At 32.2% G+C, this 15,825-nt stretch overlaps 1 long non-coding RNA gene across 1 annotated transcript; it reads right to left on the bottom strand.

Annotated features, from left to right (window-relative positions):
* Positions 1-9,937: 9,937 nt before the first annotated feature.
* LOC139499149 (uncharacterized) lies at positions 9,938-14,927 on the bottom strand. The gene is made up of 3 exons (XR_011658127.1): positions 14,547-14,927; positions 10,399-10,480; positions 9,938-10,033 (listed from the first exon to the last, which is right to left on the bottom strand). It is a non-coding gene; the product is annotated as an uncharacterized lncRNA (long non-coding RNA).
* Positions 14,928-15,825: the final 898 nt, after the last annotated feature.

Here is a 15,825-nt window from a genome sequence, read left to right as displayed (position 1 = left end):
TAAAGCCAGTTTTACTAATCGAGATGACAATTTTATTCTTTTCTATACATAAGATGACTCCTTGAAATAATTTGACCAGCTAACAGTAATGTTTTTCCATTACTATCTACACCTATACGTATAGTTTTATTGATAATGCGGGAAGAATATTTGAGGTTGTTTTTTCTGCCATTAACTTATAGTTTCCCCCTTTAAATTCCTCTTTAAAACACTAAACATCAATAAAGATAACAATATAAAGGATTTTTAGTTGACATCACATCAACCTACAACAAGCAGAAGTCGTTCTCGAAACCAATTGAACACTTTCGAGTTATGGCCTTCCCCGGAAAAGTTCGTCAATAATGAACGTCTTGATGATGTTATTTACCAGATAGAGGGTTCTGCTTGTATCCCTGCAATATTAAAGTGCATATAGCGTCTTCGTTATAGTCATTTTGCAGTATAAACTAGAAATAATGTTTGTTTCGTGAGTACTTATCACAATTCCCAAATGACAGTAGTGCTGATTATCAATTAATTTTCATAAGAATTTAATTTAACGAATAAATATTTTTATAACCGTTCGTTCAACATAGAAAGGAGGAGACGACGCCTCTAATCGCACGAATAATGTTCACTTAAATCATAGTTTTTGACGAAAATGCAACGAACTGGAAAGTGGTCTATTGTAATTATAAAAATTACTAGTAGCTATATTCATACAGGATTACGTTGTTTTGGGAAATTACAGAGATATGTACACCACTGACAAGTCTAGGCTTCCAAAACGGCCATTTTTGACCAAAGATAATATAAGTCTGACGAAGTATCATGACCTCTTTTCCCGTCCGCCATCAAAAGCTTTGAAGATGGTAATTCCACACCTGTTTGTTTGACCTGAAATTAAAAACAGTGTTTTAACATATATATAAAAGAAACCAACGATAGCAAGAACAATCGAAAAAGAATTATGTATTACACTTGAAGAGCAAAATTACAAACTAGCAAAAAATATTGATTAAAAAACACATTATTGTGATTTATAAAGAGTTATTGCTTTTCTGTTTCACATGAATTTATTGTCGCCTTTTCAAGAACTGTGAATTTCATGTACTATTGCCAAGGTGTTTTTTTTGGTTGAAAGCTAAATATTCAAACAACCCTATAAATCGTCTGTTGTGGAAAACTTATATTCAGGCTTTACATAACACTTAGACATTCACATAAGTTATTACCACACGAAAAATAAATACAATTAAAAACCAATTGTTCAGAGAACAATTGAAGGTCTTTCCACATCAAAGAAATTTTGAAAAGAAGCTAGTTTCTCAAACTGATGCTATAAATAAATGGTTTTGATATGCTTTAAAGTGGACAAAAGGAGATAATATTCTACTATGGGTTAAGAAAATATTACTTCCTGTCTCAAATGATAGCTTATTTTACTTTGATTCCAAAAATATATAGTTTCTATATACTTTTATGTGTACAACGGGAGATAATTGGCAACTTCCGGTTTATCGAAAGTTATGTCTTATCTATATTACAAAATATATGGATTCCGAGTACTTTTACATGAAAAAAGTGCAAAAAATTGTACTTCCGGTTTTCTCAAGGTCACTTCCGGTTGTTATTTTTCAAGGTCATATGTCACCTAACCTTTTGTTAAAGGTCATATGGCTTTATAATGAACCAAGTGAAGTTGCATTCAAATAACCTTATAATCAGATATTTCAGGGGCATTAACTCCTATAAAAGAGTGACGAAAGATACCAAAGGGACAGTCAAACTCATAAATCCAAAACAAACTGAAAACGCCATGGCTAAAAATGAAAAAGACAAACAGAAAAACAATAGTACACACGACACAACATAGAAAACTAAAGAATAAACAACACGAACCCCACCAAAAACTAGGGGTGATCTCGGGTGCTCCGGAAGGGTAAGCAGATCCTGCTCCAAATGTGGCACCCGTCGTGTTGCTTATGTGATTACAAATCCGGTAAAAAGTCTAATTCGGTAGGTCATATTCATGAAAGGGAAGGGGATTGTAGTTACGACGTAAGGAACATATCCGATATCATTTGTATAAGATGTCATTAGATGGTATCAGAACAAATGTAACATATCTTTATTACCATCTAAAAATCATTTTGTAGTTGTTCTTTTATACATATCTTTTAAAGTGTTGGAGAAAATGCAAAAACATGGAAAAGTCAAAATTTAGAACTTGACATTGACCTTTGACCTTGACCTCATTTTCTAAGATAGGACCTAGGGATTTCAAATAAAAACATTCAAGGGTTATACAGTTAACGGTTAATAAGTTAATAACACAAACCGACAAATTTATTTCGTAAAGGTAGATAACTCCTATAAAAGTTCATTGAATCGCTTCGATCCGAATTAGTCAAAAATTCCTGAAGATGTTACAAACAATTTGTTAAAGAAATTTAGTTGATATTGTTTTTTGTTACGAAGAAGATGCACACATTAGATAAACAGTGAAAAGGGAGATAACTCTTACAAAGAAAATGGTTCGGCTTAGCAGGGTGAAATTTGAAAGCGCATAAACTATACGATATAATATTAAAATATCTAAGCCACATATTGCAAAACAAAAATTTCACAAGTTGTCGGAAAAAAATGAAATCATAAAATAATAATAATTAAAAACCAATTGTTCAGAGAACAATTGAAAGTCTTTCCACTACAAAGAAATTTTGATAAGATAGTTTCTTCATACTGATACGATAAATAATGGTTTAATTATATTTTTGAGTGATATAAGGGAGATAATATGCTACTTCCGATGAAATGAATGTCACTTCCGGTCTCATATGATAGCTTCTTTCACACTGATTCCAAAATTATATAGTTTCTATATACTTTTGTATATAGAATGGGAGATAATTGGCCACTTCCGGTTTGTTGGAAGTCATTTTAAGTCTTCAGTTATCAGTTTATGTATTTATATGACAAAAATATATGGATTCTGAGTACTTTTATATGAAAAAATTGCAAAAAAGGCTACTTCCGTTTTTCTCAAGGTCACTTCCGGTAGTCATTTTTCAAGGTCATTTGTCACCTTACCTTTTGTATAAGGTCAAATGCCTTTATAAAGAACTTAGTTGAAGTTATAATCAAATAACCTCATATCAAGACATTTCAGGGGCACCAACTCCTATAAGATGCATTTAAATTGTATAATACTAAATTTAGCATATCTTCATTACAATAAAGCAGACATTTTGCACTTTTTCTTTTATATGTATCTTTTAAGGTGTCGGAGAAAATGCAAAAACAAGCAAAAGTCACAATTGAGAACTTGACCTTGACCTTTGACCTTGACCTCATTTTCTAAGTTATGACCTAGGAGCCTCAAATAAAAACATTCCAGGGTTATACGGTTAACTGTTTATGAGTTAAAAAAACATACCAACAAATTTATTTTGTAAAGGTAGATGACTCCTATAAAATTTCATCGAATCGCTTCGATCCAGAAGAGGCAAACATTACTGAGGATATAACGAACAATTTGTAAGAAGAATTTAGTCGATATCTTTTTTTGTTACGAAGGAGATGCACACAGATGATAAACAGTTAATAGGGAGATAACTCTTACAAAGAAAATGGTTTGGCTTAGCAGGTTGACATTTGAAAACGCATAAACTATACTATACAATATGAAAATTATCTAAGCGACATATTGCGAAACAAAAATTTCAGAAGTTGGTGGGAAAAAAAATAATCAGAAGAAATGCAATAAGTCTTTCCACAGGATAGGCATATTTACGGCAGAATACACAACTTCATATCAAAAATCAATATCGTGCAGACATGTTATATCCCGAACTACTTACTTGTACATTCAATTACTGCGAAGATTCGTTCCTGTCATCGCAAATAATTCACAAAATAAGTCTTACATTGCAAACACTTCAAACTTTTGTATAAGTTCTAGGTTAATATGAATGCAAATATTCACAATAGATCAGTATTTTTGTTATTTTATTTTTTATTCGAAGTGGTTATCTGTACAAGTTATTTTACCGGGTTTGAAAAACATAGATGAAGTTATGATTTATTCTAGCACAGAAACTATTTACATAGTTTTGAAATATTTGTGTTGCGGTGAATTTTAATATACCTTAAGGCCCGTGTTTTGCGATATGTTTAAATTGCGACCATATCAAAACAGCTAAAAAACATAATAAAAGTGACGTGCCATTTTGAACATATGCCAACGGTAAACGTTTTTCAAAGAAATAGTGTCTATTACTTCATTACTTTTAGGGTTTATCATAACCTTTTGGCTAATACGGTCGTATAAACACCACACATTTCACTTTGAGTACAGACAAACCTGTTTTAAGGCATGGCAGGAAATAGATAAATAAATTTTAAATGCATTGTGTGTTCAGAAAATTATAAACTGGATAAAGCTATTCATTTTTTTCATTCCTTTCATATCTTACCGGTTGCGGTCCTACATCTGATCTTGTTTTATCAGTTGTGGAAAGCTTTCCATCTGAACAGGCGAATCACGGCCTTTAGTTTCTTCCGTTGTAATAAGCTTTGGATTTGGTAATACCACGTTTGTTGGTTTGAACTAAGATAAAAAAAAAAAAAAGAAAAAAAAAGTTGTCAACTAATACCAACGACAGACAGAAACAATCGTATAACTTGGTTCGAAAAAAAATTGAACTAACATTAAGGAAAAACACGATATTAATGATTCGTAAACAATTGCTGCTTTTCCTTTTTAAAAGTACCAGTAAGCCAGTTCCAAGTTTTTGGTGGGGTTCGTGTTGCTCAGTCTTTAGTTTTTATGATGTGTTTTGTGTATTGTTGTTTGTCCTGTTTTTTTCTTTTTAGCCATGGCGTCATTATTTTTTTCTTACTTCCATTTTGATATTTATTTGAATATCCCTTTGATATCTTTCACCTCTCTTTTCGGATGTACATTATTTAGTGTATTGATGAAGAATTGTATTTTTGTGGCTACACAGTATAGGGCAACTTCGTTTTATCGTAATTCTGTATAGGTGTAACACCACTAATTAGGGCCCGGCCAGAAACCACATACCAGAAAGTAGTACATATTTAACACAAAATAGTTCCTACGCATGAGTGTTACTTTTAAAATATGTAGAATATTTAGGTATTTTTGGTATCAAATGAAAGCTGAATGACTGGTTATCATTTTAGAACACTTTTTGACTTATAATTTTAAATATTAACAAAACTGCACTAAATTTCAAAAAGAGGGTACATTTTGACTGTTTGTCAGATCTGAAGTACCTGTTTTGGTACATCCGAAGTTCCGGGAACCAGTTCTTTCTTATATGCCATTAAAGGTATGTTGATTTTTTCAGTACAAGACACCATAAAGTGTTGCTTGGACATGCAATGATTGTCACTTTATTTGAACTTAAAACAAAAGAGCTGTGTCTGCTTGAAATTGATGAATTTAACAGAGAAAGCAATGGGGCCATGCATTAGTGGTGTACTTCCTATATACACATACAAGGTTGCTGCTCACAAGGAAGCAATTAAACCAAGAGTTCCTAATGGTGAAGTTGAAATTGTCCCTTCGTAAATTTTACGGACGCATTCATCACGAGTTACGGAATATCCGTTTCACAGATGATATAAATATGTTCTTTACTTCGTAACTACAATCCCGTTCCCTTTCCACGAATGTGACCTACAAATTATCATATTTACCGGGTTTATAATAACAAGAGCAACACAATGTATGTCACATATGGAGCAGAATATGCGTACCCTTCCGGGGAACCTTTAAGTTCAATTTGTTGATAAGTTATCTTACTCCTTTGTAGCGCTTATCTTAACAGAGGTTTTTTTTAAGTGTAAAGTTAGTATAATCAACAGGTGAAATCAATTGAAAATGTGGACAGAAGTTTAAATAACTGAAATTGAACTGCCTCTATTTGTATGATTGAAAATTATCGGTATTAAAAATGTATAAGAATTATAAAGCATTTCACACTGCTATTATTTTTCATAATTCGTTATCAGATATTTTAAAATCCTAAATCTTAATCATAATTTTCAAAACACATTTGTATTATCCTTAATGAAATTAACATATGTAAAGATGGTCTATTATCATATAAACCGTGAGTTAAACCTTCTTCAATCATCTATACATGCAATGTTATAATGCTTGCCTTTTATTCAGAATCATGGAGTAATGTTCTATTTTTATGTCAGATACAACCTGATTGAGTTGCATTTTTTTAAATTTTACCTGTCGTGTTGTCCAAAGACATGGTGGTCGAAAAACCGGATCAATTTTTCTGTCTTCCCATTGTTTTTGCCTCTCCATCTCATCAAATCTATTCAGATAATTCATAATAAAGTTTCTAATCTACCCTCCTGTTTAACTTATCAATAATTTTAAAATAATAAAATCAGGGGTAACAAGTTTTGCATGTACACAAAAGTTTAGATTTTAGCCTATAAGAAAAATTAATATAAATGAAAAAAACTTTAACTAACTTCCAACATAAGCAAACAAAGGCAAACACTTTCCTCAAGTAAACAAAAACAAAACGAATTTCAGCATATCAAAGCAAAACGAACCTAAAATCTTCCAAGAACCTCCATCGTCCATTTGGCATTTTACTTAAATAAAGGCAACAGTAGTATACCGCTGTTCAAAACTCATAAATCCATGGACAAAAACAAAATCGGGGTAACAAACTAAAACCGAGGGAAACGCATTAAATATAAGAGGAGAACAACGACATAACACCGAAACGTAACACACAGAGAAACGGACCAAGCATCAGACAAAACACCAAGAGAATAACAAATATAACATGAAAACCAAATACATGAATTTGGGATAGACAAGTACCGTGCCACGTCTTATCTCAATTTCTCAAAAATAAGAGAAAACACAAACGACTGAACGTTAAAATGCAACACACACAGAAACGAACAATAATATAACAATGGCCATCTTCCTGACTTGGTACAGGACACTTTTAAAGGGGAATAAAGTGGTGGGTTGAACCTGGTTTTGTGGCATGCCAAACCTCGCACTTTAATGGCAAAGTTAAATATAACATTGAAATGACAACATAATATTACAGGACTACAATACAAATTAATAGAACATATTAGACAAAGAAAAACATGATTAATAGATAACAAAAAGCATCAGGTTTACAATTCAATACGCCAAAAACGCGCCTTGTCCACACAAGACTTACAAGTGACGCCCAGATATAAAAGATCGAAAGTGAAAAAAGTACAAAGTTGTACAACACTGAAGATCAAAAGTTGAAAAGGTTTCGCCAAATACGGCATTGTTTTTATGCCCGGGATAAGAACATTCTTATTATATAGAACAATTCATGCTATTGCAAACAGTAAATTTTATCAAATGAATATGAAAGAGATATACATAAAGAAACTGAAGTATTAACTAATTACAGAAAACTAAACCCGAATACATAACGCCCAGATATAAAAGATCGAAAGCGAAAAAGGTACAAAGTTGTACAGCACTGAAGATCAAAAGTTGAAAAGGTTTTGCCAAATACGGCATTGTTTTTATGCCCGGGATAAGAACATCCTTATTATATAGAACAATTCATGCTATTGCAAACAGTAGATTTTAACAAATGAATATGAAAGAGATATACATAATGAAACTGAAGTATTAACTAATTACAGAAAACTAAACCCGAATACATAATGCTATTAAAGTTTAACACAGAATAGACACACCCGAATCAGTCCAGGCGTCAACGTAATTAAAAAAAATGTGACGTCACATACGATGGCGAAAAGGCACAAACGTTATGCCACATTTGAATTTATGAAATTTAGAAACAGCATGACGTCACATATGAAAAACTATCAAAGTGAGATAGAATTAGGATTGATTTAAGATTATATTAGAACTAAATACTGATAATTCATTTAAACAAAATGCATATTGCAATACTTATTAATAACAATTAACTGTAATATATATATATGTTCAGTTTGTTATGAATCCAACTTCAAACGTAAATAATCGTACAAAATTTAATATAATTAATAAAGGCGGTGATTAATTTTTCTATCCGTAACACCTAAATATAATAAAAAGACGTCAACACATTTGACAGAATCCGATGAGAATTACAAATATAACATTAAACATGTAAACTAAATACATGAATTTGGGATCAACAAGTACAGAAACACGTCTTATAGTAATGCGAATTCACATTCACTTAAAACTGATCAACGTTAATGGATAAAATCAGAATTTTAGGACCATGACTCCTAGAAGAGGCCGACTGATGATTTCGATTGTGTTCAATTATTTGTAGCACTTATTTTGCTGATCATTTTGTTATATACAATTTTTTAATGTCTACGATAGTTTCTCCAAAAAAACAAATCGGGGTGAAAATCGTTCTGCAAGATCAAAACTAGATGATTTGGCAAGATTGACGTTTTTCCCGTTACTTTTTCTTTTAATAAACTGTAAACAATGAAAAAAAATCATCAATCAGGGAAATAATTATTTTCAAGATTCCAGTAACAATGACAGTCATGTTGCTTTATTTGTGGTTCTTAATCTACTGAACTTTTTTTGTTTTAAAAGTTTATTTCTTAAATTTATATATTCTTCATCACTAAAATATGAGAAAAATCATCATTCAACAGCAGTAAATTGACCGACTATTCTTTCAACCATAAAAAGTAAAATAACAAAAAAATCAAACTCCAATTAAAATTTAAAACGGAAAGTCCTCCGTCAAATGTCAATTTCTAAAGCTCAAAAACTTCAAACGATTAAAAAACAACTGTCATATTCCTGACTTGGTACAGACATTTCCTTGTGTAGAAACATGGTAAAATGGTAATCGAAGGGCTATTACTCTTTTTACATATTATTTAAAAATAGTCAGAATGCAAATCTAGACAACATGTTCATTGCTGCTCATATTAGATTTTCACGAGCTATTACGGTTTACATGAAGATACAAAACAATGGCACTTTTCCTCTATGTTTTTTTTTAGTCACGGCTGCAATTTGTTGTTAGTAAGTGGGATAATCAAAATCGTTTTTTCAGACAAAAAGGAACACGACTGATTGTAGAAATTAGTTTTAAAACAGGGGATACATAATTGAACTGTACATCAGTTGTTGTTGTTGGTTCTTGTCTGCCATATTTGTTTATCGTTTATTTCATTGTGTTGTCATTATACCATGTCTCAATATTCATTTAAATTACAAGAGTCATAGTAAGATGTTAAGGATAATAGTTCAAAATAGTCCATTTAAAGATTATCTCATCTGAATGATCGGGGGGACATTTCTACCATTAACAGTTCAATCCATGTGTTTAGACGATGCACTTGCTCAGAGCCTAATTTCTAAATCTAATAACTATTGTTTTCCTAATGAAATTCTTTAGGTTGCATTTCTGTAAATATTGACAATGCAGTTTCCCATAGGAACTCCTTTTACGGCTAAAACTGTACCACTTTTACTATGAAGTTTTGAAAAAAATCTTATCCTAGAATTGAAAGTTCATATGCACCACAATTTTTTTCAAAGGTCAAAATATAGGACTGTGCGGCATATGTTCAACGTTTATATGCCCTGAACTTCACAGAGTTTAAACTAACACTAATTGTCTTAACTACCCCTACCTGGAATGAAAGGTTACCACAGATTTCAATGTAAACAATATGTATATGTACTGGTAACATTCCCAAGTTATGTCTCTGTGAGATGGAACACAGAGAGCATAACTGGGAACCAGTATGTAAACAAAATTAATTTTCTATGAATATTCAAGATCTCCCCAAAAGAGGCGTGTTTTGAGTAACAGCTGTATGTACAAAGTGCAACCTATAGTTAGGTTTTCATAGAATCCTAAAAAAAGCTGATAACACCAATTAATGTTTATTACCTCAAACGAAGATGATCTACGTGTAATGTCATATGAACTTCTGTTTCCATCATTGTGCGAATGTCATATTGGGATATTATTTTTGATGGCTTGAACTACAATGAAATAGTGTCTTAATGACGAAAAACAATAATCAGAAAGCAAACAAAAATATATCAAACAAATGAACATACCAGTACACAATAATCAATACTATATTTGATTCGTAAACAAATACCGATTTTCCATATCCTGAAATAATGTACGCCTATACAAAATAGCGCATTTGTTCTTTATTATGATTAGATGTATGTTTTTTTTAATTTCATGTATGATTTTTTTTAGTTACATGCACAAAAATTCGTTGGAATACCACGTACTATTAAACCACCAATTGTCCTTGTAATATCTGCCTATTGCGAGATCCATCAAATTTATTCTACAGCCTCTACATCTTCAACGAATAAAAATGCATTCTTACCGATTGTACTGACGATGTACTTGACACTGGGCTTGTTTAAACTACCTCAAACCATTCTTGTGAGTTTTCAGTTTGGTCAAATCTAAAACGAAAGTTGTAAAAAGCTTTAATAAGGTAAAGTGTATCTGTAGTTATAAAAGACATTAGTCTATGTTTATGTACATTGAATCGCGTGCTATATGCGTCAACGTCGTTTATTATTTTTTATACAGTTTAACTTACAACGAACATGTGTAAACAGTTATAAGAGACAATATCAAAAGATCGATGAAAGAAACTTAATTCTTATAGTTAAGGGATTGGGGTCAGATTAATTTCAAGTCTTTCATGATCTGATTGTTCGGTTACATTTATAAGAGAAAAACAAAGGAACAGCAGAACCACCTGGGTGCAATAAAAACAACCGCCAACGCATATAGAAACGAACCCTTTAATAACAGCTGCCATTGTCCTGACTTGGTATTGAACATTTTAGGAAAAACATAGTGGGTTGATTCTGGTTAAATGACATATAAACTTCCCGCTTTATGACAATTAAAGTAAATAGCTGCGCCATGAGTGCTTGATACGCCCTTCGTCTTATGCAATAATCATAAATAGTTTCTGAGATACAGCGTGACATGCAAAAAAAAAAAAACCTTTACCAAAAAAAGAATAAGTCTAAAGTAAAATTTTAAATCATCACCAAAAAGTATACAGATCTTTAGATTAATATAACTAAGAAGTGTGTAAAGTTTTAAGCAATAATAATAAATAGTTTTTGAGATACAGCGTGACATGTAAAAAAAAACACCTTTTTTTACAAAAAAAAGATTAACTCTAAAATAAAATTTTAAATCATCACCAAAAAGTATACAGATCTTTAGATTAATATAACTAAGAAGTGTGTAAAGTTTTAAGCAATAATAATAAATCGTTTTTGAGATACGGTGCAACATGTGACCCCCCCTTTTGTTTTTACAAAAAACTCAATAACTCTAAAATAAAATTTTGAATCATCACCAAAAGGTATACAGATCTTTGAATTAAGATAACTAAGAAGTGTGTAAAGTTTTAAGCAATACTCATAAATCATTTTTGAGATACAGAGCGTCATGTGAAAAAAACCACCCCTGTTTTAGTTATGAAGTCCCGTAACTCAAAAAGTTTAAATCCTATCTTCACGAAAAAGTATACAGATCATTTGACCATCATAAGAAACAACTATGGTAAGTTTCATGAAATTTGGATAAGTGGTTCTCAATTTACGGTGCGACATGTGGACGCCGGACAGACAGACGGATAGACAGACGGACGGACACACGAACGGACAGACGGACGCCAGACAGTTGTTTAACATAATACGTCCCGTCAATATTTTGACAGGTGTATAAAAACAATCGCTATAACATTAATAAAAAAAAGCAGAAACACAGCAAGAAAATTCATAACAGAAAATAGAATATTCGACACAACATTTAAACTATAGAACAACAACGAACATCCATCAACGATTAGCACGACAATATATCAAAACCAGTGACGCGCTTACGTAACTGACATGCAGTCATGAACTTTATACAATTATTTTGCAATATGCATCCAAACAATTTTTGACAATTATAGTATGGAATGACAATTTTATAGCTATTTGGACTACAAACGATAAGACATAACATATTATCCAATAAAAGCCATAACAGAACAATAATGTTTCCCCAGTACACGGATGCCCCAACCGCCCTATTATTTTCTATGTTCAGTGGACCGTGAAAATGGGGAGAAATCTATAGTTTCGTATTAAAATTAGAAAGACCGTATTATAGGGAACATGTTTACTAAGTTTCAAGTTGATTGGACTTTAACCTTCATCAAAAACTACCATGCCCAAAAACTTTAACCAAACACAACCAAACTTTAACCTGAAGCGGGACAGAAGGACGGACGAACGGACGAACAGACGAACGAACGCACGGACGGACGGACGCACAGACCAGAAAACACAATGCCTTTCAATAGGGCATAAAAATCAAAATTAAATACCGAGACACGTCAGATGGAATAAGATATTTATATTTTGGACGAAAAACTATTCAGGAGCCAGACTTATAATTTGGAACGGTGGATTCGCCTTTCGTTGTTCTGTTTTGGCTTTACCTTTGGTCAATTGCAGCTCTTCAACGTTTGTTTGAGGTCTTAGACTTTTTGAATATTTCTTTCTTGGAGTTTCACTGAAGAGACATTAGAAAGAAGTATCGAATTCAGTAAAAATGGCACTGTCCATGCTATTAAGAGAGAGGATAATTTAAATATCGAAAAGACATTCAAACTCATAATGTATGATTATGACCATATCAATGATAATTCATTTCAACACATAAGTGCTGACTACTGGGCTGGTGAAACCCTCGGGAAATAAAAAATCCATCAACAGTGGCATCGACATTGTGGTTGTTAAAAAAATTATCACCAGAAATGATTGTATTATGATTCCAGGCAGGAAGGTATAGAGTCAATACACACTGAAGACACATACTGGGTACTAAAATGCAGTCAAACACATTCTCTGAGTTTTATGTTGATGTTAAAAAAAGATCATTGTAAACTAAATTAACCGAAACATTAAACTAGATACTGAAACATTTATGTGTTTCGTGATCCATATAATCGGGGTCAAAAACTTAATATCTAAATTATCAAAATCTTTGTAAATTTATTTAATTCAAATCGATTTTTCAACATTTTTATGGTAAAAAGTAAAATTACAAAAAAATGAACTCCGAGCAAATTTAAAAATGAAATTCCCTAATCATTGGCAAAATCAAGAGCTCAAATTCATCAAACGAATGGTTAACAACTGTCATAATTCTGACTTGGTATAGGCATTTACTTATGTAAAAAATGGTGGATAAAACCTGGTTTTAAAGCTAGCTTAACCTCTCACTTGTGTGACAGTCACATTAATTTCCATTACTAGTATGTTGACAACGATGTGTAAACAAAACAAACAGTAGGTATAAATGTCACAAATAGGGGTACAACAGCAACACGAATCCCCCTAAAACTTGGTGTGATCTTAGGAGCTCCGGAAGGATAAGTAGATCCCGCCCCACATGTGGCATCCGGGAAAAGGGAACGGGATTGTTATTACGACATAAGGAACATATCTGATATCATCTTTGAAACGGATATTCTATAACGGTCAACCAACTCGTGATTGCGTCCGTTAAATTACGAAGTGATTATTTCAACTCTTGGTTTAATAGCTTCCTAGTGAGCAGCAACTCTCTATCAAGGAAATCATGATAGGAAATCCAAGCCCGGTAATATCGTATCAATTATGAGATATATACTCCGTATCCAGCCGCTGTGGGAATGTTAGTACATACAAACGGGAAGGTAACCATTGGGAAGATTGGCAAAATTTCAAATCCCACACAATTAAACGAATTGATAACAACTGTCATATTCCCGATTTTGTACAGGCACTTTTTTATGTTGAAAATGGTGGATTGAGCCTGGTTTTATAGCTAGCTAAACCTCCCAATTGTATGACAGTCGGATCAAATTCCATTATATTGACAATGATGCGTGAAAAAAAGCAAACAAACACAATAGGTAAAATGTCAAAAACAGGGGTACAGCAGTCAACATGGTGTTATCATCTTAATCACTATAGAAAACAAACAAATGTAACAAAGACATATATCAATTTTAAAAACCTCATTTTGTTTCAAACAACCGTAACCAAAATATTCAACCTTGTAACGTACGGAATACATGAACACACTGACAGACGGACTCACATTAAAACATTATTTCCCTCATAAGCAGGGCATAGCAATATATATATACTAGTATTTAAACAGCAACAGTAACCTCTTCTTGTTAAAATAATATCAAATTAATACTAGAAAGAAAGAAGTGTATTCAAGGCGAGCGAATAATAATCGAATTAACAATTGAGATTATAATTATATACTTTTTCAATAACGATATATTAAAAAAAAAATACTTGTAGTAAACACTCTTGAGTTTAATTGTTGAATAATTTTGTACTTAGTAATTGAATAATGGTAGGATTGTTTTCTTTTTATAACTGTCATTTTTCCACGTTTAAACATTCTACCCTTGACTCACATAAAGTTCATAACATAAGTTTTCATTACCTCAAACGCAGATTTGCCAAGTTAGATGACATATCATGACCACTTGTCTTTTTCATTGCTCTGTGCTTTTCTGCACACGGACTGCAGAACGGTTTTGGATCTCTGCAAGCTATGCAATAGACTGTAGCTTCGACGTCTATAGCAAACATTCGACAAGGGGCACAGAATAATGGCATCGCCGTTATACTACCGACTTTGTGGTTATCATTATTATTTTCTACTCGATGGAAATTCATGCAGTCTATGCAAAACTGTTCGTTACAGTTTTCACAAAAATAGGATGCCCTCTTCTTCTTCTTTTGGACAATGCATGGATCACACAATCTGCCAAACTCGTCAACACTATTTTGTTCTGAATTTCAAACTATATGATTTGATTATCAATCAAGGCAGTATAAACAATTTTAAAAGATAAAGAATGTTTCAAAGACCCACTTAATTAAGTCGTATAGAAACATTAGGGACAAACATTTGAAATTGACTTTTTGCTTTAAAACTGGGCTTATTCTATTGTTTGGCAGAACATTACAATTTGAGATAGTAAAGAAACTAATCATAGAGACAAGAATTGAAATTTTATATTTGTGTAAGACGCGAGTTTTGTCTACAAAAGACTCATCAGTGACACTTGTATCAAAAAATGTTAAAAAAGGCCAAATAAAGTACGAAGTTGAAGAACATTGAGGACAACATTTTATATATACAAATCATTATAATAAGTTGTCTTACCTTTCCGAAGATTAATTAATAACTGGGTAAATGACTAAATTTAAGTTGTTAAAAAATTTCAAAGCAATTATACCAATCTGTTATGACTTGTGTGTATCTATCGACTCCATAGTAATGGAAATTTCGAATCTATTTCTGTACAATGTAAATTCCAGATTATTGTTGTTCAGTAAATAAGTAGACCGTTCAAACAGATAATTTAAACGTTGTTATTTAAATGTTATTATACGACCGCAAAAATTGAAAATTTTTTGGTCGTATATTGGTATCACGTTGGCGTCGTCGTCGTCCGTAGTCGTCGTCGTCGTCGGCTGTAGTCGTCGTCGTCGTCGTCCGTAGTGGTCAATTGAAATCTATGAAATTTAAACACAAGGTTTATGACCATTAACGGGAGGTTGGGATTGATTTTGGGAGTTTTAGTCCCAACAGTTTGGGAAAAGGGGCCAAAAAGGGGTCCAAATAAGCATTTTTGGGGGTTTTAGCACTATAACTTTAGTTTAAGTAAATTGAAATCAATGAAATTTTTACACAAGGTTTATGACCACTAAAG

This window comes from Mytilus edulis, chromosome 12, assembly GCF_963676685.1.
Source record: "Mytilus edulis chromosome 12, xbMytEdul2.2, whole genome shotgun sequence".
NCBI classification, from domain to species: domain Eukaryota; kingdom Metazoa; phylum Mollusca; class Bivalvia; order Mytilida; family Mytilidae; genus Mytilus; species Mytilus edulis.
This window is presented reverse-complemented; position numbering and strand designations above follow the sequence as displayed.